At 58.0% G+C, this 27,924-nt stretch overlaps 1 protein-coding gene across 1 annotated transcript in view; it reads left to right on the forward strand.

The window, feature by feature from the left end:
* Window positions 1-27,924, forward strand: part of MACROD1 (mono-ADP ribosylhydrolase 1) — a 153,996-nt gene that overhangs the window by 13,089 nt on the left and 112,983 nt on the right. The gene's annotated exons all lie outside the window — the stretch shown is intronic.

Here is a 27,924-nt window from a genome sequence, read left to right on the forward strand (position 1 = left end):
TGGGTGGCAGGGAGGCCTCCATGTGAGGGACTCAGGGCTAAGACAAGTCATAGTGGCCCAGAGGAGAAGGGTCTTTTTGCTGCCTGGACCCTGGAGGGCTGGTCTGGGGTGGAAGGACCAAGCCGTGGGGCCCCGGCTGAGGGGACAGTGCCACAGCACTGTGAGGCTGCCCTTCCTGGTGCCCTTGGCCCTGCAGTCACTGGCAAGGGTGTGCGAGGTGCCCCGCTGATGTTCTGGTTCCGTCACTATGTCGTGTCCGACTCTTTGCGACCCCATGGACTGCAGCATGCCAGGCTTCCATGTCCTTCACTGCCTCCCGGAGTTTGCTCAGGTAGGTTGGCCAAAAACTTTGAGTTTTTCCTTAACATCTTATGGAAAAGCCCGAGTGAACTTTTTGGCCAACACCATGCCCTTCTTTCTGAGCTGCAAAGCAGCCAGAGGGAAGCGTGGGACATCTTGTCACCTCCTTCACAGCCAGGTGGATGGTTGGTGGCGGGAGGGAGGGTTTGGGAACCAAGGCAGGGTGTTGGTGGGAGGCAGATAGAGCAGGCTGGGGGCTCTGGAGTCTGCTCGAGGTTGTAGGAATTAATGGCTCTTCCCGAGCACCCCCGTGCCTGGCCAGACTCAGAGGGCAGCGGCTCTATCGGCCTCTCGTGCCCTCTGGAAAGCACTTTGGCCCTGGCTTCATTTGATTCTCCAGAACTGGGGGCCGGCAGTGTTTGCCACACCTGTCTGGGGACTCGCCTTCTCTGTGGACTTTCCTGGGCTTGCATGATGGGGTAGGTAGTGGGAACCCTGTTAGGAGCTGACCCTCATGAACTGTGATGCTCACGCAGCAGAGCTCCCACATAGAGCCGGCATCCCCTGAAGACCCTCCCTCCAGGTCTTCCCGGCCAGGTGTTTGAGTGGCCTTGGCTCTGATCGGATCTCAGGGGTCCTTGGTAGTTTGGGGACCCTCCAGCGTCCTCCCTGAGCCTTGGCTCAGCCTGCGGCCGCCGCCCACCAGAGGGCAGCAGAGATCGCGGTTCCCGCGCCCTCCAGAGCCCGTAAATCAGCGTGTTTATTAGCGGAATAAAAGTCGCGGCAACGCGGGGCTTTTCGGGGCTGCATAAATCTGGTCTGTGCCTCGTGAAACCCATATGTGCTTAATTCATATGTAAAGTTTCAAGCAGGAAGAGAATACGTGTCCATTAAATTCTATTTGACTTGATTATACTCATTAGCCGTGAATAATTGCTTCTCAGCGCCGACCGCCGAGCCGCCACAATGAGCAAAAGGAGCCCAGCAATTATCTCTGGGTGGGAATTTTTAAATTTTTATTTTTGAAGTCAAGGGCAGCGTTGACCCGGCTGGGATTGGTGGCCCATGGGGAGCTGTGTGGGTCGGACAGGGCTGGGGGCTTGAGGTTTGCTGTGGAGCTTCTGGATTTTTTGTGGGGGTGGGGGTATGGTGGGAGGCGTCTTTCCTCGTCCCCGGGGCCAGATGGGGAAGGGTGGGGAAGATGCCATCCTGCCTGGGCCTGGCTCCAGCTGCGGGGACCGTGGAGGGGGAGGCCTGCAGGGCTATGGAAAGGGCCTGTGAGAGAAAGGGGTCCGCACCCCCGGAGCCGCCTCCATCGTGAAGAGCTGGGGCTGGGGGGGGTCTCCAGCCCATCCCTAGGGGGAACCCTGGGTGTCCTCCCTGCCTGCCCTCTTTACTCCTGCCCTCCCCACAGAGGGACTCCACCCACGGCCTCTCTCAGGACTTTGGAGACTCAGACTGTTTCCCAAACGTTCCCCTGGCATCTCAAGTCCAGGACTGGTCTTTACTCCGCTCTGCTGGTGTGTGATGTGTGATTGGGGTGTGTGTGCTGTGTGTGTGCCTGTGACAGTGGATGCGCGTGTGTGGTTTGTTGTGTGTATCACACTGTTGTGTTATGTGGTAGATGGAGGGGGCTGGGGCTGGGTAGAAGGGCATGTGCCTGGCTGGTGGCAGGGCATGAGGTCCCAGGGGATGGGACCAAAGCCCCTCAACCCCACCAAGTGCAGTGCAGGCCCCCAGGCCCTCCTGGGACTTGCCCCAGTGGCTACTGGCCGAGGCCACTTGCTCGGGCAGAGCCTGGAGAGAGTCTGGGGCTCCGGCCATCTGCTCTGGCCGTGGCTCCCGCCCACGGGGGCACACGGCATCCATCTTAATTATATTGGGCTGCCACGCTGCCCAGATAAGCCAGAGAGCTCCTGAAGCCCCCATTCTCCGGGGCAGCGCCTGCCTCTCCAGCTTGGTCCATGTCTCTCCCTGCGTGTGGGGAGAACCAGGCTGGCATCTCCTCCGGAGAAAGCTCAGGTCTGGGGGATCCCCCCCGGGGGGTGAGGTGCATCAGCTTCTGGAGTGTTCATGTCTTCCCTTTGCCACGAGATGGGAGAGCACTGTGAGAGGAGGCAGCGTGACCTTGAGAGGGTCCCTTCCATGCCCTTGAAGTTCCCAGCAAACCAAGCCCATGCTTGTGGGCCCCTACTTCCTGACAGACAGCCGCGTCTCAGGCAGGAAGTGTCCTGTCACACAGGAAGACCCCTCTTCTGGGTCCTTCCAGGGTCCGATTGCTAGCTTTGGCCTTCAGGACATGATGGGACCGAGTGTCCCCAGACACTGCCCAGCTGTCTCAGGCTGGTGTGCCAGGGCCGTGGGCACAGAGGCCAGGAGCTAGCTGGGAATCGTAACTTTCCAGTCAGCCATGCTGCGGCCTCCGGTCCGGCGTCTCCAAGCCTCTATTTCCCATCTGGAAAATGGAGTGTCGTTGGCCCTGCCCCAGAGAGTGGGGCTGAGGGTGACATGCACTCAGGCCCATCCGGCCCTGGGCCAAGGGCCTGGCACGTAGCGAGGCCCCCGTAAATTAGTATTGGAAAGTCAGCGTGAGAGCAACTAAGTAGAATATAATGTGACAAAGCAGTGGAAGCGCGGTCTGAACAGAGCGCCACGCGGCGCCTCAGGGACCAATTATTTCTGCAAGGAGGTGGCGGGAGGCGCAGGGGGTCAGGGGAGCCTTTGAGGGGCCCAGGCGCACGGGCCCGGGCCTGCGGAACGGGTGGGAAGCCATGTTTCAGAGCGACAAGCTGGCCGCTCTGGGAGGGTTTTAAGCTGCTTATTTATTTAAAATAAGGCATGAAGTGGTGCTCTGTTTCCTTAAGTCTTGGGGCTTTGATTTGTGAGAATCTGCCAGCTGCTTCCGTCACCCTCCTCCCCCCAAGCCAGCCAGAGCCCTCCCTTCATTCCTGCTGCTGTCTGGAGGGCCCGGAGGAGCCCGGCCCCCGGCTGTCCCTGGGCCACCGCTCTGAGCCAGTGATTTAGAGACCGCCTTGATGGACTAGCAAGCAGGGGGGCTGAGGGACGCCGACTGCCTTGTGGGAAGTGATCTGACGCTAAACTGTCGCCGTAAATCGCTTTATCTGTCACTTCAGATTTAAATGTGTTTGCTGAGGCTTGCCGGCCGGCCGGGCCTCCGCAGCCACCCGCCTTCAGCAGCAACTTCCCTGCGGCGGGCATGGAGGGCAGGCAGGAACCTGTGAGCCTTGGAGACCTCACTGGGCCCTGGGCCCTGGGGAGCGCAGGTGAGACGGGCCTCACCCTCCATGCTGACCGCATGGCATCCCCACAAAGCAGGGGATGATCCCCATCTTCAGTGATCAAACTGAGGCTCAGAGGACAAGATAACATGCCCTAGCTGGGCAGGTGAACGAGTTGGAATTTGAACTCCTGTGTAGCTTTTCATTCATTCGTTCAGCAGACAGACATGGCAGGCCTGTCGTGTACCAGGCACTGGGGTAAGCCCTGGGCTACGAAAGACTCAATCTCAATCCTCAAATGCAGAGTGAAACATGCGAATGGAATGGAAACAGACAGTAGAGTGTCTGAGGGATGGGAGTCACACCTGCAGGGGTGGGAGGGAATCTGGAAGGCTGCCTGGAGGAGGCAGCGCTTGAGCTGAGAAGTGGGGATCTGAGTCAGAAGTCAGACAAGGATATAACAAGGGGAGAAAGGGAGAGCGCTTGCAGGGAGGGGTGAGGAGGTGGGACTCAGGGGAAACTCTGGGGGCTAGGAATAAGCCACGGTGGGTTCTGAGCTGAGGGTTTCTCTCTCTGGTATATCCACACCCCATGCTACCTCTCCTGGCCTCTTGGTCTTATTATATCAGCCCCATGGTGTTGATGAGAAACTGAGGTTCAGAGACTTGAAGCCACTTGCCTGATGCCACACAGTTAAACAGTAGTGGCACAGATGGGGAGGTTTGCCGGACTCCAGAGCCTCCAGGAAATGCTTCCCCCCACACACACCTTTTTAAAGAGTAGCTGGGACTACCTTCTCTTTGTCCCTTTTTCTTTTCTGGTTTAAAAATCTGAGTCCCCAGGTTGGGTGTGTTGTCATCTGTCCTCCCTGCAGGGACATAGAGAAGTGGGGCGGAAATGGGGCATGGTGGGTGGTCAGTGCAGAAAAGAAGGGTCCAGGTTCATTGGCCCCGCGAGGCCTTGTGGTGGGCTGCAACTCCTGTGGCTTTCCTGTCCTCTGGCCCAGTGCCTGCCCCGAGCGCCCCCCACCGAGCCCTGCTTCTGGGCTGGGGGCAGGGTGCCTTTGCCTGTTCCCCCTGGGCCAGGGGCTGCCCCCACACTGCACGTATCGTCTCGTTTCTGAGGCTGGTACTCGTGTTCCCCCAGCTTACAGACGAGGAGACTGAGGCACGCAAGGGGTGCAGCGCTTGGTAAAAAGGCCGAACCAGGAATCAAACCCTCATCTTTCGATCTTGGGGTTTGAGAGGGACGTCATTGAACTTGCATTTTCAGAAGCTCCCTTTGGGTCCAGTCTGGGGGTGAGGGGCCGAGTGGCCCACAGAGAGGCGTGGGCTGCAGGTAGCCCCCTCTCCCACATTAGAAAGCCCAGGACACCGGAGACAGTGCCAAGGCCTGACTTCCACCACTGTAGGAGGAGGACGGCTCGTTTCCACAAGGTCGAGAAGCGGTTACGTAAATTCATAAATGATGGATCTCTCCTGAATTATTGAGATTCCCTCGAGGGCTTGCGGGGCCTGGTCCAGTGAGTCGAGCTCTGGCCAACGGGCGGGACTTGAGGATCCCAGCAGGTCCTTTCCCCCCAAGCTCTTCTGCCAAGTTTCCCTTTGATGGTCAGATTGTTCCTGTCCTTCCAGAGGGAACGTGATGGTGGGCTGTGGACCTTGGACCGGTTGACCCTTTGTCCTGAGACTCAGTAAACGTTTGTTGAATGAATGAGTGATCACACGTCCTTGAGAGTTGGCGTGAGGGCAGGAGGGACCAGATGAACCAGTGATTCCCCCCTGGGTCGCTGGGACGTCAGCTGCCCCAGCCCAGGCCCTACGCCGCCCATCTGGTCGCAGAAGTCAGGGCGGGAAGGGACTAAAGCCTCGTGTAGATGAGGACGCTGCTGGTGAGGTTCCTGGCTCAGTGTGAGGCTCAGTGACCTTGGCCTGCTGCCAAGACAGTCGCAGTGTCATAGGGAAACCCAGAGAGGGACAGTGACCTGCTCAGGGTCACTCTCTAGCATGCCCTTCCTCCTGTGTCTCTTTCTCCCCATCACCAGGAGCAATTGGTCAGGAAACGGGGGTGGGGGGGTGGGGAGGGGCAGGGCTCCGCCGCCCACCACCCGCTCCGAGGGGCCCCGAGCCACTTCCTCCCGGCTCCTCTTGTCCTTGAGGACACCCAGCCTCACCCACACCTGTGTGCCCGTCTGTGTCCCCAGCGTGCTCTCCACCCCGGGCACTGAGCTGAGGAGGCTGGAGCTTGTGGGAATGTGTGTGTTTTGAAATTAATGGGGACCATTAAATTGGCCAGGCATGAAAAGGGCTGGATCTGCAGGCCTTGGCTCGCTCTCCCGGAATGATCCGCCAGCGCCTTGGCAAAGGGCTGCCTGGTCGGCTTCGGGCCTCCCCAGGAGGCTGTGGCTTGCCTGCCATTTAACGCATGGGTGCCCTGTGTCCCTAGGAGGTGAAGGGGCTCTGAGAGCCAGAGATCCCTCTGGAAACTGGGGGCCCCTTCCCTGTCTCTCAACAGGCAGCTCTGCAGACAGTGCTGTTTGCGGGGGTGTTGAGATGAATCTGTTTTCCCTAGACGCTGGGCTTCCCTGGTGGCTCAGATGGTAAAGAATCTGCCTACAGTGCAGGAGACTCGGGTTCGATCCCTGGGTCGAGAAGGTCCCTCGGAGAAGAGAATGGCAACCCACTCCAGTATTCTTGCCTAGAGAATCTGAGAGGGTAACAGGCAGGAAGGCCAAGGGTCTCCAAACGGAGGAAATAGGCTGCAAGTGTCTCTTAAAATTCTGTGTTGCTATGACGACACCTGGTTCCACCTGAACTTAACTTTTCTCAAACCTTGAGCTAAGGTTTTTTTTTTCTTATGGAAATATTTTTCTTAAGCTATGTTAATGAAACTGTGTATTTGCTTTGGAATTTGCCTTTCTTCAAAATGGTTCCACCTAAGACTAACTGTTTTCCTTTTCTCAAACCTTGGGCTGATAATAGCTCCACAAACCAGTATTCATATCAATTGTTTAATGGCTGGGGTTGACACACCTCATTCCATCCTATCTTAAAAATGCGAATTGTGGGAGAGGGGCCGGGGAAACTCCCTCAGCCTTGAGGGGTCTCTGTCATCTGATTAATAGCTTTCTAACAGACGTAAAACAGCTTGCTGAAACTAGCAAGGGGAGCACTCTCCATCCCCCTTCTGATGTCTATGTCAAAAGCTTTCTGTGTCCCTTTTTTACTTTAATAAAACTCTGCTACACAGAAGCTCTTGAGTGATCAAGAGTTGGTCCCTGGTCCTGAAGCCAGATCTTCTTCTTCAGAGATTATGAATCCCACACTGTTCACTGTAAGCCATCAAATCCCATGGACAGGAGACCCTGGCCGGTTACAGTCCATGGAGTCGCAGAGTCGGATATGACTGAGCAACTAACACTTTCGCCCTTTCACCAGACCCCTAGGGTGGGCTCACACACATGTCAGAGTCTGAATTTGGGGGCTCCTGGGTGAGACCTGGCCTGGTCCCAACTTGGGGTGGCCTTTAGGATATGTTGTTATTTAGTTGCTGAGTTGTGTCTGATTCTTTATGACCCCATAGACTGTAGCACGCCAGGCTCCTCTGTCCTCTACTATCTCCCAGAGTTTGCTCAAACTCATGTTGATTAAGTCAGTGATGCTATCTAACCATCTCATCCTCTGTCACCCCCTTCTCCTTTTGCCTTCAATCTTTCCCAGCATTAGGCTCTTTTCCAATGAGTCGGCTCTTTGCAATCAGGTGGCCAAATTATTGGAGCTTTAGCTTCAGCATCAGCCCTTACAATGAGTATGACCTAGAAGAGAGTCAAGGGATTCAGCGCCACCCCCCCCCGCCCAGCCCCCTTACCTCCCACTCTCTAGATAGCCCCATCAGCTCTGAAGTCTCCAACTCAGGACAATGCAGTTGGAGTTGGAGAGACCTGGGCATGAGTCCTGGCTGCACTGTGCACTGGCTGCGTGGCTTCAGGCAAGCTCCTTCACCTTTCTGAGCCTCAATTTTCTTTCTGTGAAATGGGGATATAAGTGTTCCAGGACCCGGTGTTGTGAGTTTGAAAGGAGACAGTTCATGGGGGCACTCAGCATGATGACGTCTGGGGTAGAGGAAGCCCAGGAAGTGCCAGCTCTGTGCCCGCTGCGGTGGCTGGTTCCGTGGAACCAGGCCTGCTGTGCACCAGCACCTTCCTGGCCTCCCTGTGGTGAGCTGAGCATTTGTTGGGCCCAAGGCAGCTGAGGAGGGCGCTTCCTGACTGCCAGGAAGGATTTGGGGTCTCCGGACCATGAGCACGCAGGGCAGGTGGGCTAGCCCCCCTCCCCTCTGCTCTGCTTTTGTCAGGACTGCTGTGTGTGTCACATGGCAACAGCCCCGGCCAGGGGATGTCTCCCTTCCCGGGGGTGGGGTGGGGTGTTGACTGAAGCTCTCTTGTTAGCACTTGGTGGACTCCGCTGAGCTGGAAGAACTGAAGCCACCAGCCCTCCCCTCCTGTCTCCTCCTCGGGGTCTTCTTGAATTTCAGAAGCTCACCTTTAGGGCTCATTTAGTTACTTTGTAAATTATTTGTGCTGATGTTTCCTTAGGCCCTGCTGGCAGCAGTGACCCCATCTCTGGTTCCCTTTCCCTGTAATCTTATTATTATTATTATTTTTGACCACACTGAGCAACCTGTGGGATCTTAGTTCCCCAACCAGGAATCGAACCCTCTCCCCGTCAGTGAAAGCAAGGAGTCCCAACCACTGGACCACCAGGGAACTTACACGCCCCCCCAGCCCCACAGTCTTGATTTGTCACTTATAGAAAGGGCGCAGCTGTCCTAGTGGGGGTGGGGACAGGCCTGGAGGGCCCCACAGGTGCAGCACGGCTGACCTTGGAGGCTGCTCACAAAATATCGGTAGACTGGGGTAGAATCTGGTCCCACGTGCTGCTGCTCCAGGTCTGTTTCCAGTGTGCACCCCAGGGGAAGATTAAGAGGAGAAAGTGAGTGGGTATCTGTAGTGCCTTGCACACTGGAGGGCTCAGTAAATGCTGAGTACTGTTCTTATGAGTGAAGCATCTCACCGTACCACCCACTAGACTGGAGCCCCTGGAGGGCAGCGGCAGGACCCACTGACCCCAGGTCTCCATCCGTGGACAGGGCTGGCACATGGCTGGTGCCCATCTGTGGAGGGGGGCGCCTGAGAATGTCTGCACAGCAGGTCCCCAGGGGGGACACAAAAGAACGGGAACTAACGATGCATCTCGGTGAGGGCTGTTGGGTGGAAGCAGACCTGCCCAGTGGGCACAGCCATGGAGGGGGCTCCCTCTGCCTTACATACTAGGCAGGTGAGGTACTGCAGCTTCTTATGTCCTTGTGGAAGTGTCAGAAGCCAGCGAGGACTTGGAAGCCAGCAGCTTGGGCTGTAGCCCCGGGGGAGATCACGTACTTGGTTGTGGACCTGGGTGGCCCCAGTGGGCCTGTGTGGCCCCGAGAGGGTGGCGGCAAGGGGTGGACACGGCCGGCTGGCATCACCTGCTTCGGTTCATTGAATCCCCATCAGATCACCCACACCCAAAGGCAACAAGTGGTCCTTGTACAGTGGTGCCCACCCTCCTCCTCCCCATTGCTGCTTCCTCCCCCTCTTCGGACATTGTAATTGCCATAAAAATAGGAGCTGAGCTGCAGTGGCTGCTGCGGAGCGTGTGGGAAGAGAGAGGCCCGGCAGTCAACCGTCCCCCTGCCGGCAGGGGCCCGCGTATGTTTCATTGTCGCTGCCTGGCTGTATTTCACGTAGGTTTAAACATCATCAAACACCACATCCCTTTTGAGAAGCAAGAGCTGCCTTGTTGAGGAGAAACAGGAACATTGAAATCTGCGGAGCAAATGGCCCAGAGTTGACATTTGCGACGGGAGCTTTATAGCTCCGTCAAAGGCGTTAAGGCCAGCCTGGCAGCCAGCGGAGAACCTGCTGGTGAGGCTCACAGGTCACGGGAAGCTGGGGTGGTTCCAGCTGAAGCCTTGGAGTTTGGCAGAGAAGGGACCAGAGTGTTGCAGGCAGGGCCGGGGTGGGGGGTGATGGAACTCTGTGGATCACCGACCACCTCTCGGCCTCCCCGGCTTTGACCTTGCCTCAGCCAAGTCTCCCTCCTAACAAGGCAGATGGGAGCCCCGTTTGGTTCGTGGAGCAGGGTGCTGGGCTCTGGGGCTCAGGGGGTGGGAGTGGGGACACGCCAGGGACTAGGGCTGCTGCAGCCGCTTCCAAGCCCCTGTGACCCTGAGCAGGATACACCTCCCCTCTGAGCCTCGGTTTCCTCGTCTGTAAACCCGGGAGAGTGACGCCTTCTCTGAAGGTGGTTTGGGAGATGGAGATGCATGCAAATGCCTGGCAAGTCATTGGAACTCAATAAATGGTGCCTGTTACCGCCGAGCAAGTAGGCGTTTGAGCTGGAATTGATTTTTTTAAGAATGTTTAAGCTACCTATTTCCACTGAAAAACAGGTATAATAAAACCGGGGAACCATTAAAACAGGAATAAAAAGAAGTGACAAGGAGGATGCTGGCCTGGGCATTAATAGAAATGTGCCCTGTGCTCCTGGCCACATCTGGAACCCTCTGGCCTGGATGCTCTTGGCACGTGTTGTCTGACCTGCTGGCCTCTTGCCTCGTTCCCGGGTCTGCTCAGCCCGTGGAATGCTGGTTTCTGGTCGAACCAGGGCCCATGGTTCATACCTGCCCTTGTTTTTTATGCTCTTGGTGACTGCTTGGGCAGCTTGGCTCCTGGTACTTACCTTGGCCCCATCCAGAAGACACCTCAAAACTAGGCCTTTGTAACAACTCTGTTTCTACTGTGTATGAAAAGTGGCCGTGAACTCCCCTGGTGGTCCAGTGGTTAAGAATCCACCTGCCAACGCAGGAAACACGGATTCGATCCCTGGTCTGGGAAGATTCCACAAGCCGCAGAGCAACTAAAGCCCATGCACCACAACTGCTGAGGCCCGCGTGCCCTAGAGCTCAAGGTTTGCAACAAGAGAATCCACCGCAATGAGAAGTCCGTGCATGGCAATGAAGAGTAGCCCCCGCTAGCTACAACTAGAGAAAGTTGTACAACAAGGGCAGCAGTGAAGACCTAGCACCACCAGAAATAAATAATAAATACATTTTTTAAAAAGGAAAGTGGCCTTGAGCTTCCTGGCAGCCATAGCAAATGGGAAATAAGATTTTGGTTCTGTGACTCTAAACTTGGAAATCTACTTATATTTCAGCTTCATGCCTCTTTCTCATACTTTCTCCTCTGCCTCTGCCACCCTTACCAGCTATTCTTTATTTGCCTACAGCTGCTTCACCCCTTGCTCCAGACCCCGCCTCTAAGTGCACCCCCCCTCGCAGCTTTGCTCCCGACTTGGGAGGGCCCTCTGCCCTCTAGTTTGTCGCCTGGCCTCTGGGCCTCTTGCCTCGCGTAAGCCCACTGGGTCTGCCACTGTGATTTCTCTCAGATGAGCCAGTGACTAATAAGGGTTGCCCCCAGGGGGTCGGCAAAATCTTTCCCTCCTTAATATCGGAGTTTAAAAATGTGTCACCATCGATTTGAAGGAAAGACTTGTTCCTGCTGAGAAAAGTGGCCTGGAGATTCGTCTCGCCTTAGGAATTACACCCAGGCAGCCGCATACATTCCAGAGCCACAGAGGCTCTCTATGCAAATGCCACCTCTCAGCCCCACAGCCAGCCTGGAGAGCCCCCGGAGCTGGCATCCCGCCTGCCCACCTCGCAAGCTCCCACAGGTACTCTGGGGGCCCCGTTGCAGGGGGGCATCCTTGATGAGAAGAGCCTTATTTCTCTCCACCTGTTTGTGGTGAAGCTGGAGGCTGAGCCCATAACTAATTCCATACCGTGATGTGCTTTAACCCTGGAGAAGGAGGAGGAGTGACTTCTGAGAGGGGGGTCCCCACAGCCCCCGGGGGGGGGGGTCCCTCCTTCACCCTTGCATGTGGATCTGTTGGCTGCACATAGATTTGTCCCAAGGGTGGGATTAAAAAAAATAGGGCCTGGATGCCTCGTCTCCTGACCCTGTTTCACCCTTGCCTGGAAGGGACTTGTTTGGGTCATTTTGCCTATCCCCCTGTCTCCAGGCAGGCTCCCTCCCCTCTGGCTGGCAGGCCTGCCCCTGGCACTTTGCCCTCATCCTGGCCCAACCTCCTGCCCCACAGCCCCAGACCATGGTCCCCTCCTGGTCCAGCTGACCAGGATAATCAGCGTAACAATGACCTGGTGGGTGGCTTTTCAGCCTGGAAAGCTGGTGACTAATCTCCAGCCAGGAAGCTTGAGCCAGATCCTGGGTACTGTCCATTGGGCCACGTCACCCTTGAATGAGTGAGTGAGTGAGTGAGGGCAGTGGGCCCATGGTAACCCCACGTAGTTCCAGGTGTCTATGAGTGGGCGCGGCGTCAGCCCAGGATGGGGGTGTTTGGAGAGCTTGGGAGAGGTCAGAACACCCTGTCCCCCCTCTGTCACATGGAGGTTGTGGCGGCTTTATTCTCCTGGGAGGCTCACGCAAGCGTGGCACAGAGCAGAGGGGTGGCCTTGGCCGGCACCAGGATGGTGGCCTGCAATCTGTGGTCTGGCTCTTCTGCCGGGAGCTTAGTGCCGGGTGGGAGAGAGGTGGCCCCAGGGTGCTGGTGTGCCCTCCCTGGTTTTGGGGGAGCCAGTGCAACGGGCAGTGAGGGTAAAGGTGAGCAAGAGGTTTGCAGCCTCCCAGGCGCTTGCTGAGTCGTCGTTTGTCACCTGGTGTAGGGATGTCTGCAGGCTGGTCCCGGTGCCTGCCACCCCAGCTACAGAAAGGGCCCTGCCAGGGCTCTTGGCAGCCGTTACCCTGGGGAAGGAGGGACTTTATTCTTCCGGGCTAAATGTTATCGCCTTTATAGACTTTGGAAATCAGTTTTATGGCCTGCGAAATACGGAAAACGCTGGAGGGGAATGAACCACAGGGTTGCCTCTGGCCCTGAAAGGTCAGGTGGCCGAGGGTGAAGGGGCAGGGCTCACGTTTATCCACGTCTGGGTCACTCTTTGTTGACTGTCATAGCTGGAAGGGGCTTCTCTGGTGGTGCAGTGGTAAAGAATCTGCCTGCCAATGCAAGAGATGCAGGTTTGATCCCTGGATCAGGAAGATCCCCTGGCAACTCGCTGGGGAAGTGACTGGTACACACCGACATGGTCGGGCCTCAGAATCTCTCCTGCCATTTCTTTTTTTAAAAATGATTTTATTTATTTATTTATGGCTGTGCGGGGTCTTCGTCGCTGCGTAGGCTTTTCTCCAGTTGCAGCAAGTGGGAGCCGCTCTCTAGTTGCGGTGTGTGAATCTCCCATTGCGGTGCCATCTCTTGTTGAGGAGCACGGGCTGTAGGGCACACAGGCTCAGCAGTTGTGGTGCCAGTACTGGCAACTTGCTCCAGTACTCTTGCCTGAAAATTCCATGGACAGAGGAGCCTGGTGGGCTGCAGTCCATGGGGTTGGAAAGAGCTGGACACGACTGAGCGACTGAACATGCATACACATGTAGCTGGAAGTGGGGCAGGGATGGTGTGCACCAGAGAGGGCCCTGGAATTCTGTCGGGAGGGTCAGCCTGAGGCTTCAGGACCTGCCCCCTTTGTCAGCTGGTTCCCACTGAACTGGGCTGGCTACTGATAATTGTCGCTTCTTCCTAGACATCCCTCTATACCAGCTGCCTCCTCTCGGGTGCCATCCAGGGCACCTCGCCAGCCACAGGGCAGTGTAGTAAAAAAAAAAAATCAGTCCTCTGGGTTTTGCCAGCTGCGATGCTGGCCTGGCAGGGGCTCCCACCTGCTGAAGGTGCTTCGTCTCCGAGCAGAGTTGGACCACCGGGAGCTGGGTAGGGTGTATGGATGCAGTGGGAGCCCCCTGCAAATCCTCCTCCCTTTCCTGGGCCCAGGACCCTTGAGGGAAGCCCTGAGGGTCTGCCCCAGGAGAAGGCTGCTTCTCTGCTCCTCTCTTGATGTGCAGAGAGCTCCTACACGTCAATAAGAAAAATGGGCAAAAGCTGTGGACAGGCAATTCCCAGTCAGAGAAAAACAAATGGCCAGTAAACAAGTGAAAAGATGCAGAACTTCGCCGGTAATCAGGAAAAAGCTAATTGAAATAAGACATATCACTCTCCACGGCTGGAGAAGAGGCGGAGGCTGGAATTGCCGATGCGCGCAGGTTTGGTCCCTGGAGGAGGGAAAGGCAGCGGAAAACCGGCCTTTGCTGGGCTCACCCCTGCGGCTCGCACGGCCGGCGCAAGTCTTGGAAAGAATTGCTTTATCCCAGAAAACACGGAGACCTTCTCTTTGCTCACAGGGAGTCTCAGCAGGACCACTGCTGCCCTTGCGGCCCCCGGTTTGCCATGCCCACCACTGGAGACGCTCCCGGGGGGATTGGCGCCCGGCCTCATTCCCACGCTCAGCTCCCTTGGCCATGGTCTGTCTGGGCCTGGCCTCTTATGGGGTGGACGCCGCTCCCTGCTGGGCAGTGCCTCTGGGTTTCAGCTCTGTCTGCAAACTCATGGCTGGTGCCGGAGCTGCGCTGCACAACTAGGGGGAGAGGGTATCCATCGAGGCCACAGTGGAGACGGGGGCCCTCGGCGTTGGGCAGCCCTGGCTCGTGTCACAGCTTCTTCATCCCTGGGATCCTTGATTTAGGGAAGGTCTTGCGCAAATAGTGACCTTGACTCTCTGACTCTCTGGGCATCGTGATGGGTACACCCACATCGTCTGGCCTCAGAATCTCTCCTGCCATTACTTTTTTTAAAAATGATTTTATTTATTTATCTATGGCTGTGCGGGGTCTTCGTCGCTGCGTAGGCTTTTCTCCAGTTGCAGCAAGTGGGAGCCACTCTCTAGTTGCAGTGTGTGAATCTCCCATTGCGGTGCCGTCTCTTGTTGAGGCGCACGGGCCCTAGGGCACGCAGGCTCAGCAGTTGTGGTGCACGGGCTTAGTTGCTCTGTCGCATGTGGGATCTTCCTGAATGAGGGATCAAACCCGTGTCTCCTGCACTGGCAGGTGGATCCTTTACCACTGAGCCATCAGGGAAGCCCCTTTCCTGCCATTTCTGGTTCCTCTCGGACCCTCTCCAGTCCAGACCAGCTGAATGATCTTGGGCCGCTCACCTCCTAGCCAATGCACCCTCTCTTCCCATTTTCACGTTTGACTCTGGTCATTCAGGCTCCAGGTCCCGGCTTGGATGTCATTTCCTCCCGCAGCCTGCCACCTGCTCCATAGCACAGCCGTCCATTCGTTGAGCAGGTGCAGGGCTCTGAGGCTGCAAGGACAAGCAATGGAGATGTGGTTCCAGGAGCTGGACACCCTGGGGAGCTACACCGTTGCCTGCAATGACTTGATTCTGGAGGCAGACCTGTCGGGAGGGTCAGGAAGAGGGGTGCGGGGAGCATCCCAGACAGAAGCCTGAGGTGGCTCCCTGGGGGTGTCTCAGCTTCTTCCCCCCAGGAGCAGGGAAGGCAGAGGGAGGCCAGGGCGGTTGGCGGCTGCTCCTGGAAGCCCAGTCGCCCTTTTTCTGCCTGCCCCAAGAGGGCAGCCCTTATCTATAGAGCCCAGCGTGGCCCGACCACAGCAGAGCTGCCTTTGATGCGGAGCTCAAGGGAGAGCACAAGTCTCACTTCAAAGGGCTTCAGTCCCGGGGAATCTGGGTCTCCAAGTCCTTGAATCAGCCTGCCCCTCCTGGCCAGCAGGAGAGCCCCGGCCTGGGGGAGACCTGAGCTTGGAGCTGGGCTCCTAGGGTCCCAGGCAGCCTCCGCTCATGGCTCCCTCCTTCCTGTCCTCCAGCCCCCAAGGCCCAGCCTCCTGCCAGCCTTCCCTTTCCTGGACCCCCATCCTGGACGGAGGAGGGCACAGCCCACCTCCCTTCATTCAGAGAGTATGAAATGAGGGAGGCCCAGCCGCCTCTAACAGACACTCAGGGTACAGTGGGAGCAGTGGGCACAGCGCAGGGTATGAGTCTAACTAGGGGGATCCAAAGTAGTGGGCGCTGGTCAGGGAAGGCTTCCTGGAGGAGGCCTGCCTGGGGAGGCTTACTTCCCTGCAGCGATATCTGGTGGGGGCTGGCCTGTGCCTTTCCCTCCAGGTTCACAGATCCCAGTCAGGCTCCTTAACTGGCCTAGGACCTGGTTCACACACGAACCTCTGTCACCATAGCTTTGGGCAAGCTCCTTAGGCCCGGGCGTCAGTTTACCTGCTTGAAAGTGGGGATGAGCGAGGACGGAACACGGTGACAGATGTCTGGTGCCTGGCAACATCGGGCCGCACTGCCTTGCCTCTCACAGATAGAAGTCCCCCCTAATCATGAGGTGCCAGATGTGGGCCGTCCCACGGGGAGGACACACAGCCATTACAAGACCCCAGGGTGCCGCCCAGGTGTGCCAAGTGTCAGCTCCCGAGGACCGAGGCCTCGCTGAGAGCGTGTCTCCTGCGTCTTCCCGGTCACAGGTTCCATCTGCCAGCCCCTGGGGAGCCGCCATCCCTGCTGATGGGCCTTCGGCCCCTCACCCCGGGCTTGTAATCTCAGCTCTAAGGGACTGCAATCCCTTTCTCCAGCCCCACCACAACTAATCCATTCGCCAGGGCCCCAATCCAAGAGAAAGCTAATTAAAGAATTTCTGCTCTTGGCTCAGCCTGGGCTTTGAAGATTCCCCTTGGTCTTCCCGAGTATCTGAAAACAGGTGGAGAAAGGGGGCCTCAGAAAGGGTGTCGGATAAGCCCTCAGAGCCTCAGTAATAGGCTTAATCCCCACAAAGCCGGCAGACGTCAAATGGTCCCCCCGCCCAGCACTGCTGAGAAGGTGCTCAGGGCTCGTGACCCCGTGGGCCCCAGACCGCACGCTTCCCTGCCCCTGGTTTTCTGTGACCGTGAGGCCGTGTGTTTCCCCAGGAGGGTCAAGGCCGTGGAAGGGGAGGGCGCAGGCCCCTGGCCGCACCGTCTGCAGAGCAGTGAGTGGCATTGTGACGCTGAATCTTCTTGTCTGTGACGCCGGAGGTCCCTGCGGGAGGATGGCTGTGACTCCTGGCACAGACCTGATGTCCCGTCAGGCGGGCTCGCTTCCTCCTGCCCCTCTGTCCAGAGCCTCCCATGTTTCTTTCGAGAGCTTGTGTGCCTTTTGGAGATTTTAATCAACCAACCACAACCACATAGCATTATTCAACACTGTGAGCGGAGTGTGTGAGCCACGGGGAGAGGGGTCTTTAGGGTCCTGCTCACTTGCTATCTGGGGACCTGCCAATAAAGACTTGTTGGTCGCGTGGTTGGTAGACCCTCCTGAGAGGGGTGCTGTTTGCTCTCACAGGACTTCCACTACCATTGCTGTCTTCAGAAAATGCCTGCAGGGTCTTTAGGGGAATCACTGAGCCCCTGAATGTGGGGTCGGGAGGATCTTAGAGTCAGCCCTCCTCAACACTCTGAGCCAAGCCTGGTATAACACCTGGAGAGAATCGGGGTGTCAGCTGCCACACCAGCCACCCCCCGCCCCCTCCCAGGCTGCTGCTCCCCATTTCCCTTGCAGTCCTGGGGGTGCAGGGAGCATTTAGACCCGCAGTCCCCCGTGCGGGGGCCTTGGGCCTGTATCACGGAAATAAAAATGATAAAAAAACAGTCACTGAATTCTGGGTGGCAGTAAATTACTTAACACCTGAAACGGGTTGAAATGTGGCCACTGTGGCTTTTAATAAGCCCATCTCCAATGCCGCCGCTTCCGTGGGGAGCCGGCCGGCCTCTTCTCGAGGCATAATTTCTTCGTGTCCCAGGCTTGGCAGCGGTGCAAATAAGATTTCACGTCCCCTGTAAATCTCTGCGGGGGGAGCGCCGGGTTTTCATTTGTGCTGTCAGTTAGCAGCTCGAGGGAGCCTATTTACTCCGCCTCAGAAGGAGAGGGTCCCTCAGAGGTGCTGGTGCCAGGCCTGGGGGCGGCGGGCTGTGCAGAGGCCGGTGCTGACAAGGGGACGAGGGCTGTGGAGGATGGGAGGGGAGGCAGGTGGGCTGGGGGCGCCTGAAAGTGATGCGCGACCTCCTCCCAGCCCTTGGGAGGCAGCGTTTCGGGGCTGGCGGGGGACCTCGGCTCTGTCTGGGGCCTCGTACTCTGGTGCGGGGTGGGATTGGGGTTGTTAGGCCCCTCCTGGGTTTGGTTGCTTCTTCTCCAGGATGTTTGGTGAGGCCGAGACCCCTCCTGGGAAGTAGGGGCAGGAGGACAGAAGCTTCTGGAACCTGGTGGTGGCTGGGTAAGAGCAGGGATGGGATGGCAGCCACCCTTTATCCTACTTGAACTGACTGACCAGTAGGAGCTGGGTACCAGAAGCAGAGGCCTTGGGCTTTGGGATGTCCCTTGGCGGCTGAGCAGCTATTCGGGGGCTTACTCCACTCATGTCCATAACCTCAGTGATACGTGAGGCCTGAGATTTCTTTGCGAAGGAAAGGGCTGGAAACTGCTTGGCTGGAGCAGGGCTGCAGCAGGGGAGGTCCAGGGTCTCAGAGGAGACCAGCCTGTTCCCCAGGGGCCATCGGAAGACGTGATGGGGTGACTAGGGCTCTTCGTTGCCAGCCTGTCACCTCCACCACCCAGAACTCGCGCCGCCTCAAGGGGCCCGCCCACTCTGCTTGCTGTCCTGGGAGGACGGGCTCAGGACCACTCAGACCACCTGCTCTTCAGAAAGGGTCAGTTGTGTTTGGAGGCTCTTCTTTCCATTGACCTGGAATGCAGGTCCTGGATGTCCCCCGTGGTCCCTGGTGATTTCCTCCTGTGGGCCCATCCCTGTGGGCCTCCAGCCACAAGCCGCCCCCACCCAGCCCATCCAGGGCATTTACTAAAACCTGAGATGCCCTCATCTCCACCCCTGTTCTCCGGAGGCCGAAAGCTTTGGTCAGCCTGAGAGCCCCTCTAGCAGGTTTGGGGAGCAGGCCACAGACCTCAGATGGGGTCGGGGTGGTGTGGGGAGCAGACCCAGGGGCTGTTGTGGAGACACCTGGGCCTCCCTGGGGGATGTGCCGGCCAGGTCAGCGCCCACACCTGGGAGCCAGGGGTGCTGGGTAAACCCCGAGGGCACCAGGCACGGGGCCTGCGCTCCCTGGACAAGCGGGGGCACGGGGGGATGCAGCACTCCAGCCCTCTCACGGGGCCCTGGCACACGCAGGAGCAGAGTCGGCGCTGTCCCAGTGGGAGAATCGAGAGCCGTGAACTGTCCTCACGCACAGGCTTTACAGATGCACAGGGAGTAGGCGGTGGGGCCTGCGGGTCTCACCCAGCTCTGAGGCCCTGCCTGGGAAGCCCCCAGGACAGGCATTAACCCGGTGGTTCCCAGCCCGTGAGCCCTTCCTGGGCAGAACTTCTGTTAGCTCTCAGGGCCTGAGGAACACAGCCCCCGAACCCAGCTCTCCTCCCGCTTCCGCTTGAAGAGAGGGGCCCAGGGGCACCTGGTTCTGGGCCCTGCTGTCGGTCGTGTAGAGGGTGTGGTGAGCTGGGTCAGCGCCCCCCTCGGGGCTAGGGGTTGGGGCTGGGGGAAGTAAGACTGCCTGCTGACCGGTGCCCGGTCTTGGAAAGTCGTCCTCCTTGGGTCCCGCCCTGATGGAGTGATCTGTTGGTCGATCAATTTGCTGGTGTTTATTGGCCGTTCACATTGGCCATGCCTCTGGGGTCTGAAAGGGGAGGAAGGGAAGATGTGCCCGCCAGGGGCCCCTAGTGAGCGAGGTGCTGGGACCCGTCACCTGTGCAGGTGAGAACCAGCAGGTGGACACGGCCTCACCAGAGACGAGGCCTGAGTTGAACCTTCAACGGCCCTCAAGGGCATCGGGCCAGGAAGTCGGGGTCAGGGCCTGCCAGGGAGTGAACAGTACCCGGTGTGGCCAGGGGTGGGGGCCGGTGGATTGGCGCCGTGCTTCCAGGGGAAGCGGAATCTTCCAGAGGGCCTACAGGACCGGACCCGCCTCTGTGCCCTGGCCTCAGCGCTTCTGACAGCCACGTGCCAGGCCCGCTCCCTTGCCCCCCGAGTCCTTCTCGTCTGAGGAAACACCCTCAGTGGAGACATGGCTCCCGGAGACCCTCCCCACGCCGCCTCGGTCATGAACATCCCTTCCCTACCTCCATGAGGCTGGAAGGGGGCCCCAGCCCCACCCCCAGCACATAGTAGGCCATCAGTAAACATCTACTGACTGGCTGGTGGATCATGTTCTTAAAAGACGAGTCTCGGGTGAGGGAGTAGCAGGCAGCCCTCCCGAGCACCCCACCGTGTGCTGGGTGGACCCGCGGACGAGATCAGGGAAGCCGTCTGTCCCTTCCCCAAGGCCCACAGTCTCTGGGATGCACCCCCCGCACCCCTGCCCAGGGGGCCAGCACTGAGGACTAAGAGGGTGGGGGGAAGGGCATCTACAGGGTCAGAGCACCCCATGTCACCCCAGCCAGGCCACCTGCCAGCAAGGCACATCCAGAAATAACCTTGCTTCCTTGGAATATAAGGGAAAAAGCTCATTAACCCGTTTCCAGATGTGGAATCAGATCTAAGGCAGAAGTAATGAGCTCTTATTTTATGTTAAATTTAGCAGAAACTGCTATTGTTCTCACGGAAAATAGTTTTTTTCCTACGGCTCCCCCCCCCGCCCCGCCCCCCACCCCGCGAGGTGTGAGATATCAGAGTAGGCCTGCAGAGTCGTGAAATCGGCAGGTGCATCTTGGGGATGAAGGGTGTTGGGGGTGGGAGGACCAGGGCCAGCAGAGGGACAGCCGTGTCCCCAGCACCCGAGCGGTTCCAGGCTTATCTGGGCGCCCACACGGCTGCTGGAGCCTCTTACAAGATAATCCATGGCTTCTATTAATACGTCTCCTCATGAAAACCCTCTTGGAATCGGCCTTTAGCTGGCAGTTGCCTTCCCTGGGGCCTGTGGGATGGGGTCAGACATCCCTTCTCCGTCCTGCAGCAGGATCACGGTTTTGGTTCTGGTGGTGCCCGGGAATGTACTAACCCAGAGTCTCCTTCCCGCCCAGCCACCACCTCTGTGCCCGTGGGCCCCGACAGCCGGGCTGACCCTCGGAGGGCAGCCTGGGGAGGGGACGTGGGCAACCGAGACCCCCTGGGCGACAGATCCTGGCCCTGGGCACGCTGGGCCGCCAAGCTGGGAGTCAGCAGCTGAGAGGCCTGTAAAAGTTAAATCGTTCTATTTATTTCAAGAAAAGGACAAGGAAAGTGGACTTGGACATTTTATATGAAAAGAGACAAACAGAAAACAGGACCAAATAAGTTCATCACATTCATCTCAACATTGAAGTTTCAAGGCACCTACAGGAAGGAGGCCCAAGGGCAGTTCGCAGTGCACTTTGGTTTGTGTTGTCGTCGTGGTGGGTGTTTGCGTGTCCAGTGGTGAGGCTGGGAGGGGGGCAAGTGGGCCCGGGGCCAGGCCGGGTCAGCCAGCCCAGAGTCAGATGGCAGCAGGCAGCAGCGGGAGCAGTCCCACCACTCAGACCCCCGAGACTGCTCTGCCCTTCGGAGGGAAATGAAGATGGGGGTGGCCAGGGCTGATTCTGCAGGGGGGGAAGTGCAGGGGCTCAAGGGAAGCAGAGGTGCCCTGGCTGGGGTCTCTCAGATGGCAGGAGGGACCTTGGTCGCAGCCCTGTCCTCCCCGGGCCGTGGGCTGGCCAGGCATCCGCCTTCTGCAGCAGAGGGACCCGCTTCATTTACCAGGCTCTGCCCAAGGACCCCTCCCTGCTGTCTTCCTCCCCAGGCTGTGGGGGAGGGATTCTGCTGATTCCCCCGGCCACCCCCCAGCCCCGCCAGTGTTTTATCATACCACACCTCATGAGATACAGTAACCTTACCTCATGAGATACGGTAACCTTTGAACATTGGGAGGGGAGATTGCAGTTGGTGGCTCTTAAAAACATTTGCTCTGCAGGGCGTATGCGTGGGGTTTCCTTAGTTTACTCTTCTTCTCCCCGTCCCTGTTCATACCCGCCTGGGGATGTTTGGAATTAAGGGGCGCCCGCCCCAGCCAGCAGAGTCGGGCAACCGCACTCTCTCTCTGGCTCACCCCTGTTCACAGCCCCGCAGCCATTCCCAGCCTTCCATAGCATCTCCCTGCTTCTCTGCCTCTCAGATGGCAAACTTCTAACGCTGGGCACTTCTGCTTCCTCCCCAGGGCTCTCAGTGTCTCCTGGACGCTGGGTGGGCTTCTCAGCTGAGGCTGCTGGCCTGCAGGCAGGTGGTGTGCCGGGCTGGGTTAAAAAAAAAAAATCTAAGCTAGGTCCAGGGTTTTGTGTGTCTTCTTCCTGGGTTCCCAGAACCTTTTGAAAACGGGACCAGCCGGAGGTGGGTGGTCTCTGGGACCCTCTGCAGGCGTGTCCTCCGCACAGGGCACTGAGAAGCGCCCTGGACCACTGAGTTCCCAGAGATGAGCAGGTGGCAGCCCTGCTGTGTCTTCTATCGCTGGCTTGGGTTGCATTTGTTTTCCTCTGTCTTGAGGAGAGCCCGGTTGGGTCATCCAGGTGGGTGGTTCAGATGTGGGGACTCTTGACAGGAGTGTCAGACAAGGCGGGACACCCAGTTCTCTGCCCTCATCAGCCACCTGAGGCTCGGCTCAGAGAGGGGAAACCGGGTCCCCCAGGTGGGCGGCTGGGTCTCACCCATGGCTGGATTTCCCCAACAGGCTCGTGGCTGCTGATCGCTGGGTCCAAGGGAGGGTGGAGTGCGATTTTCGAGGAGGAGGAGCCCTGCTAAGGCTGCCAGCGGCGTGGGTGCGGGAGGAGAGGTTCCATCATGCCCGCCCAGGCCCTGTGCACTGAACCCCGGGGACTCACGACAGAGGAGGAGAGGGACACCCCTGCGTGTCAGGCACTGTTCCAGGCCTCGGTGACCCCGCGTGGAGGAGTGTGGGGACCTGGTATCTTGCCTGAGTGGCCATCCACCCTAACAGCCATAAAAGAGATTTAGGGGCAGTGACCACAAAGACCTTCCGGCAAGGTCGCCCTGGGCTTAGACGTTCGGGCTTTCAGGTATGGGGGCGGCATGGGTGGGTGTGGGAGGGACAGGGGCCATGGCACCAGGGTGGCTCTGATGGCCTCAGTGCCTCAGAGACTGGCTCTGCCAGGAAGTGGGGGCCACGCCAGCCCCCCCCACACACAGGACCCCCAGTGCCCTCATATGTCCACACTGCCCTCTCAGCACAAGAAACGGGGTGGGGGCCAGTGACAGTGGTCCCAAGAAGCCCCTGGCCTGGCAGGCTCTCCCACGGGGAGCAAGGCATCAGCTTTGCTGATCAGCAAGGCATCAAGCTGGTAAAGACCTGCTTGCCCTGGGCACGATGCCTGCAGAGGGGACCTGGGCAAAGGCGGGCTTTGCCCCTGCAAAACTGGAGATGGGGGTTTTGGGCAATCCTGCAAATCACATTAATGTGAGAAAATGGGCCTGGCCCCAGCGATAATAGAATTTCTGAAACTAGAGAAAAACAGTGTATTAAAAATGCAAAGGGAGGGCGGAAGAAAAGGGAGGGAAAATCAAGAGCCAAGGGAATCTTCTTGAGTGTTTTTAAAGAAGCAAATGTGGGTATTTCAGGCAACTACTTAGAACATTTCAAAAGAAATGGTAAATGCTTAAAAACGGATAGTGAAAAGCGCCCCAGGCAGCCGTCAACCTGGCTGGGACGGAGGCACTGAGCCGGCAGCCTCGAGCGTGTTGCTGGGGGAGCAGCCAGTGGGATGGGAGCTTCAGTGCCCCGGAAACGGCCCCCTAGAGGACCCAGGAGAGCCAGCCCAGGTGGTGGGTCACCCTCTGCGCTCCCGACTCCGAGACGGGGCGGCACGTGTCTGGACTTCCTCTCCAGGTGTCTCTTAGACACTGAGGATGGGGATTCTGCAGGCTGTCTGGTGTGTAAGCGGCCCTCTGCCGCGGCTAGGTGGCCCGGCTGTGGGATGGCCCTGCTGTGGGATGGCCCTGACCTGTGATTTTCAGGGGACATGCGTCATTTTGAGCAATCTCCCAATATCTTGTTTACACGGTCCTCAGGGATGGTAAAGTAAGAGTAGGAGCCAAGATCTTCTCGTCCAAGAACCAGGCATTGGTATAGGCAAGAAAGTACCTGCCACGTCCCCATCAAGTGCTTGAATGCTCCCAGTGACAGGGAGCTCACTGCCTCTCTCTGCTGGGCAGCTCTCTCTTCCTGACCTTCAGTTCTCTCTACAGCTGGCCCCACTTCCCCTTCACTGGCTGCAGGGAAGGGATCAGAAACAGACCCGCCCTGGAACATAAAGGAAGCAGAAAGGCTCATGGCTTTACAAAGTCCTGCTCACAAAGGTCCCCTAGCTTTTCACCCTGAAGGCAGATGGGATCTGGAGGGTGGTGGGGGCAACAGAGTCTCTGCTGGGGGCCGGGACAGCCCCCAATCCCACGGCACTTGATGGAAGCAAACCTGCTTTCCCCTCCAGACTCAAGGCCAGGCTCTGTCCACCTCAGCGTGTCCCGAGCGCTGGAGCAGGCATGGGGCCAGCCTTCAGAGATCCTCAGCTCCCCGCAAGCCAGGCCCAGCCAACTTGCGCTCTGCCTAGACCACTGGGAGCAGGTTCATAAAATGCGAAAAATCCCCCTTTCCCTTCACCTCCGAGGAGTTTAATCTTTCCTAATCAATTTAGCAGACTCGCTTGGTTGTAAATGGTAATGATTTGCATTTTTGAGCCTTTTTATCCCTCCTTAAGAAAAAAGATGCCTCCTCTGCCTGCATTCTGGAAGGCCTGAGCTGGGCTGTGAATGGCTCGTTAGCATTCACCCTGGCGCAGATCCAGTGCCAGGCATCCGCCGCCCAGCACCTGCACGGATCTGAGTTTGGGGGGGTATGGCCACACGGCTGACCCCGCCCGAGCCCCTGAGAACGCAGTCTGGCCCTCAGGGGGCTTCAGCCACTGTGCGCCCTGAGGCCCTGCCTTCCTGCAAGTGCCCCAGCTCTCCCCCGGTTGCCTTCTCAGCTCCATTGCTTCCTGTCTGCCGCATCCAATTTTTCTTGTTGTATTTTTCATAAGCGCGAGGCTCAGAAGCCCCGTCCTCCCTGGCACGTTCAGCAGGAAGCAGATTTCTGGAGGGGGTTGGCTTTGGGACTTGAGCTGCCATTGGAGGGGGGTGGCAGTGTCCTCTGCTCGCTCTGCAGCTCTGAGGGGGTGAAGGAGCGGGCTCAGACGCAGTCTCGGCACGTTGCCCGGCCGCCCCTTCCCTTCTCGAGGCCCCAGTCAGCCCCCTCAGCCCCCCAGGACCCCTCACCCGGCCAGTCCCTCTTACTCTTGGCCTCCATCACCTGCCGTGGGCCAACTAGAACCTTCCAGAGTCAGTAGACAGGGGTAGGCGGGTAGTGGGCGCCTCTTTTCTGCCAGTGGTGCACCCAGCTTTTCTGGGTGGAACCAGACCCGGCCTCAGCCCACCCCTGCTTTACAGAAGGGGAAACAGAGGCTGTGGGTTCACAAAGCCGGCTTTCCCTGCCCCGCCTGGAAACCCTCCCTGTCTCTTCGTGCTCTGCTGCTTGCTGGGGCAGTCGGGCCTCCCGGGACCCGTAGGGGACTGCGGGGGAAACTTGGTGCCCATCGAAGAAGACAGAGGCACAGGCAGGCATGGGCTTCGGACTTAGGGAGCGGAAGCCTGAGCCCCCCAGTCGTGCCATCTTCCCAGCCGCCGTCACCTCCCCTGCCAGTGTCACCCAAAGCGGGAAGGAGCCGGCGCCCCAGCTCCTGCCCCCGAAGCCCAGAGGCCCCCTGGTTGGCCACGCAGCTTGCCATGTTAGTGGGAGGCAGTCCAGGACGCAGGGGCCAACCTAGAGAAGATGGAGGCTTCCGCGGAAGGCCACGGGAAGAGGGAAGAAAAGGAGCTTCTGATGCACATCATGTCTGCGGAATTGAGTATGACTAATTAATAGATTTTATTCTTAGTAATCTCTTAAGCATTCCATACGTTGGGCCCCACGCCTGAGCTGAGCTTACAAGAGGCCTCATTCGCAAAATGCAAATGACTCGCCTGGCCTCGCTGCCTGCTTTCCTCGCCTTCTCTCTTTCCTTTTTTTTAAGGGGAATTTAAAGGAAAATTGCCATGTAATAGAAAAGAGATTCCAATCACTACATCTAATTACCACGAAGGGTAAACCACTTAACCAAAGAAGTGTCATGGGCTTTTTTTTTTTTCTTTTTTAAACTTGAAACCTGCCTTAAATACCACGAGATACACTCATCAGCGCTGAGGGTACGGAGGTTTGTTCCGGCTAGTTAAGAGGCTGCAAAGGTCAGGTGGGCCGCCCACAAGAGGGAGATTCTAGACAGAAGTGGTGGCCCAGGCCCTGTGTCCTCAGGTGCTTCTCGGGGCTGGGGGAGGCTGGGCGCCCTGGCACACCCTTTCTCGTTAGGTTACCTGGCTGGCCAGGGGGAACCTGGACCAGGAGGGGATGGGGTTTCAGAGTGGACCTGGCTTCAGGGCCCCATCCCTGGCCTGGGGGGCCGGGAGACAGCTGGCATTTGGAGGCTTGTTCTTAGAAGGGGCTCTGGAGAGGTACTGGGATGCTGAGAAAAGATGAGAGGTGGCCCGTGGGGCCTGGCTGGGCTGAGTCTCCACTGTCTCCAGCAATTTTACACGGGCAGAAGGATGCCTGCAGCAAGGACCTGGCTTCCCCTCGGGGTGAGGTGGGGCCCGCGCCCCTGAGTGCAGGAGCTGGGAGGAGGAGACCGATATGTCCTCAGGCTGGGGTTGGGGCGGGGGGCCTGGCCTGCTTTGAGCGAGACGGAGGGTGGTCATCTTCCGGGCCTGGCTTGGAGGGTGCTGCTGGCATAGGCAGGCTCTCAGAGCTGCCGGGTATGCCCTCGCTGTGTAGGACCTCCTGCGGTTCCCCAAATACCTTCCCACCCAGCCTCTAAGGGGAGGATCTGACCTCTCACTTGGCTCCGGGAGAGGAGGACATATGTGGAGGGAGAGCAGGGGACCCAGCATGTTGGTGGCTGGGGTGGGGGTTTGGCAGCGGGGAGGCTGGGACCCAGGGTTCCTGGCACACTGGCCAGAGACTGGAGTGGTGCCCTTAGGGAGAAGACTGCATTCAGGGAACAGCAGAGACCTTGAACTTCTGACCCCTGGCCAGTGCCCCTTCTCCTCCTGGACACTGCTTGGGGGTCCCCTCTGCCCCTCCCTGGGTCACAGGGAAGGGGCCTGTATCTGGGGCGGGGGTGGGAGAGGGAGATGTGAGATTGACGCTCGGAAGCTTTTCTTTCCTGACTTCATCGTAGGAGAAAGCGCTTCAGGTGGGAAAAGGGAAACAGCTCGAGTCTAGAATGAAATGTGTCGGTGACCCTCGGCGTCTCCCTCAAGCTGGGGGTCGAGGATCCCTGCTCGGTGATACCATCTGCCCCGCCCGGCGATGAGCGATGCACCTCTCGTCCACCTCACTCACACGGCCGTTGTGTCCGTCTCTTTGAACCCCGGCCTCTTCGCTGAGGGGCCAGTGGCATCTTTTCATGTTGGGCGAGTGGCTGGGCCCCGGGCCTGTCCCCGCAGCCCAGTGACTGCTGTTTGTCTCCTCTCCCTGCCTTTGGCTTTTGTCAGAGCAGCCGAGGTCTTTTGAAAACGCCACGGCCAGGGGCTGGACCCCTTCTCATCCTCCCTGCCCTCAGGCCAGCGCCTCTCCTTTTGATATTGCCCCTCCTGGGTGCAGGACAGCTGGCACCTGGACAAACAGTGACCCCCAGCTGCCCGAGTGCTGGAACGCCGTGGCCATCAGAACCCCAGGCCCCTCTCCTCTCTTCTTGCCAGATTCGCTGTCATTATTTCATCATCGTTTTAATCTCATGGCTCGCCAAACAGTCCTGTCAGTTATGAATGATGGCAGCATTGATTCCAGAGGGAAGGGAAAAAAAAAAAACTGAACTCTTCTGAAGGCTCCGGTCAGTGTCCTTTTGGAGGCTGGCATTTTTAGAGAGATCTGGCCTTCCTTCTGCAGAGCAGAGACCCCGGGGTGGGCACGGCTGAGTGTGTTCTACATTCTTGGGTGGTGGGGGCTGGAGGGGTGGGTTGCTGTCTCCTAGGGCTTTTCTGAGAATTGTCATGTCTTTTTCTGGGCTTTGTTTGAGCAGCCATGGAAACCATTAGGTCTAATCAGCTGATATAGAAAAAAAAAAAAAGTCCCTGCACCAATTACCTGTCTTGGAGGAAGCACACTGCACACAAAGTAACTCTTGATACGCTGCATCTGAGGTGTAGGGGGGAGATGAGGACGCGGGCGGCCAAAGAGAGCTCTTCTCGACATCAGAAAGGAGCTCGGCCCAGCCCTGGACACCCTGAGATAGCACTGAGCTGAAAACACCGCTTGCCCAGGGTCTCCCCAGCCACCCGGCCAAGACAGACATGCCTC

This window comes from Bos mutus, chromosome 22 (assembly GCF_027580195.1).
Source record: "Bos mutus isolate GX-2022 chromosome 22, NWIPB_WYAK_1.1, whole genome shotgun sequence".
Lineage (NCBI taxonomy): Eukaryota > Metazoa > Chordata > Mammalia > Artiodactyla > Bovidae > Bos > Bos mutus.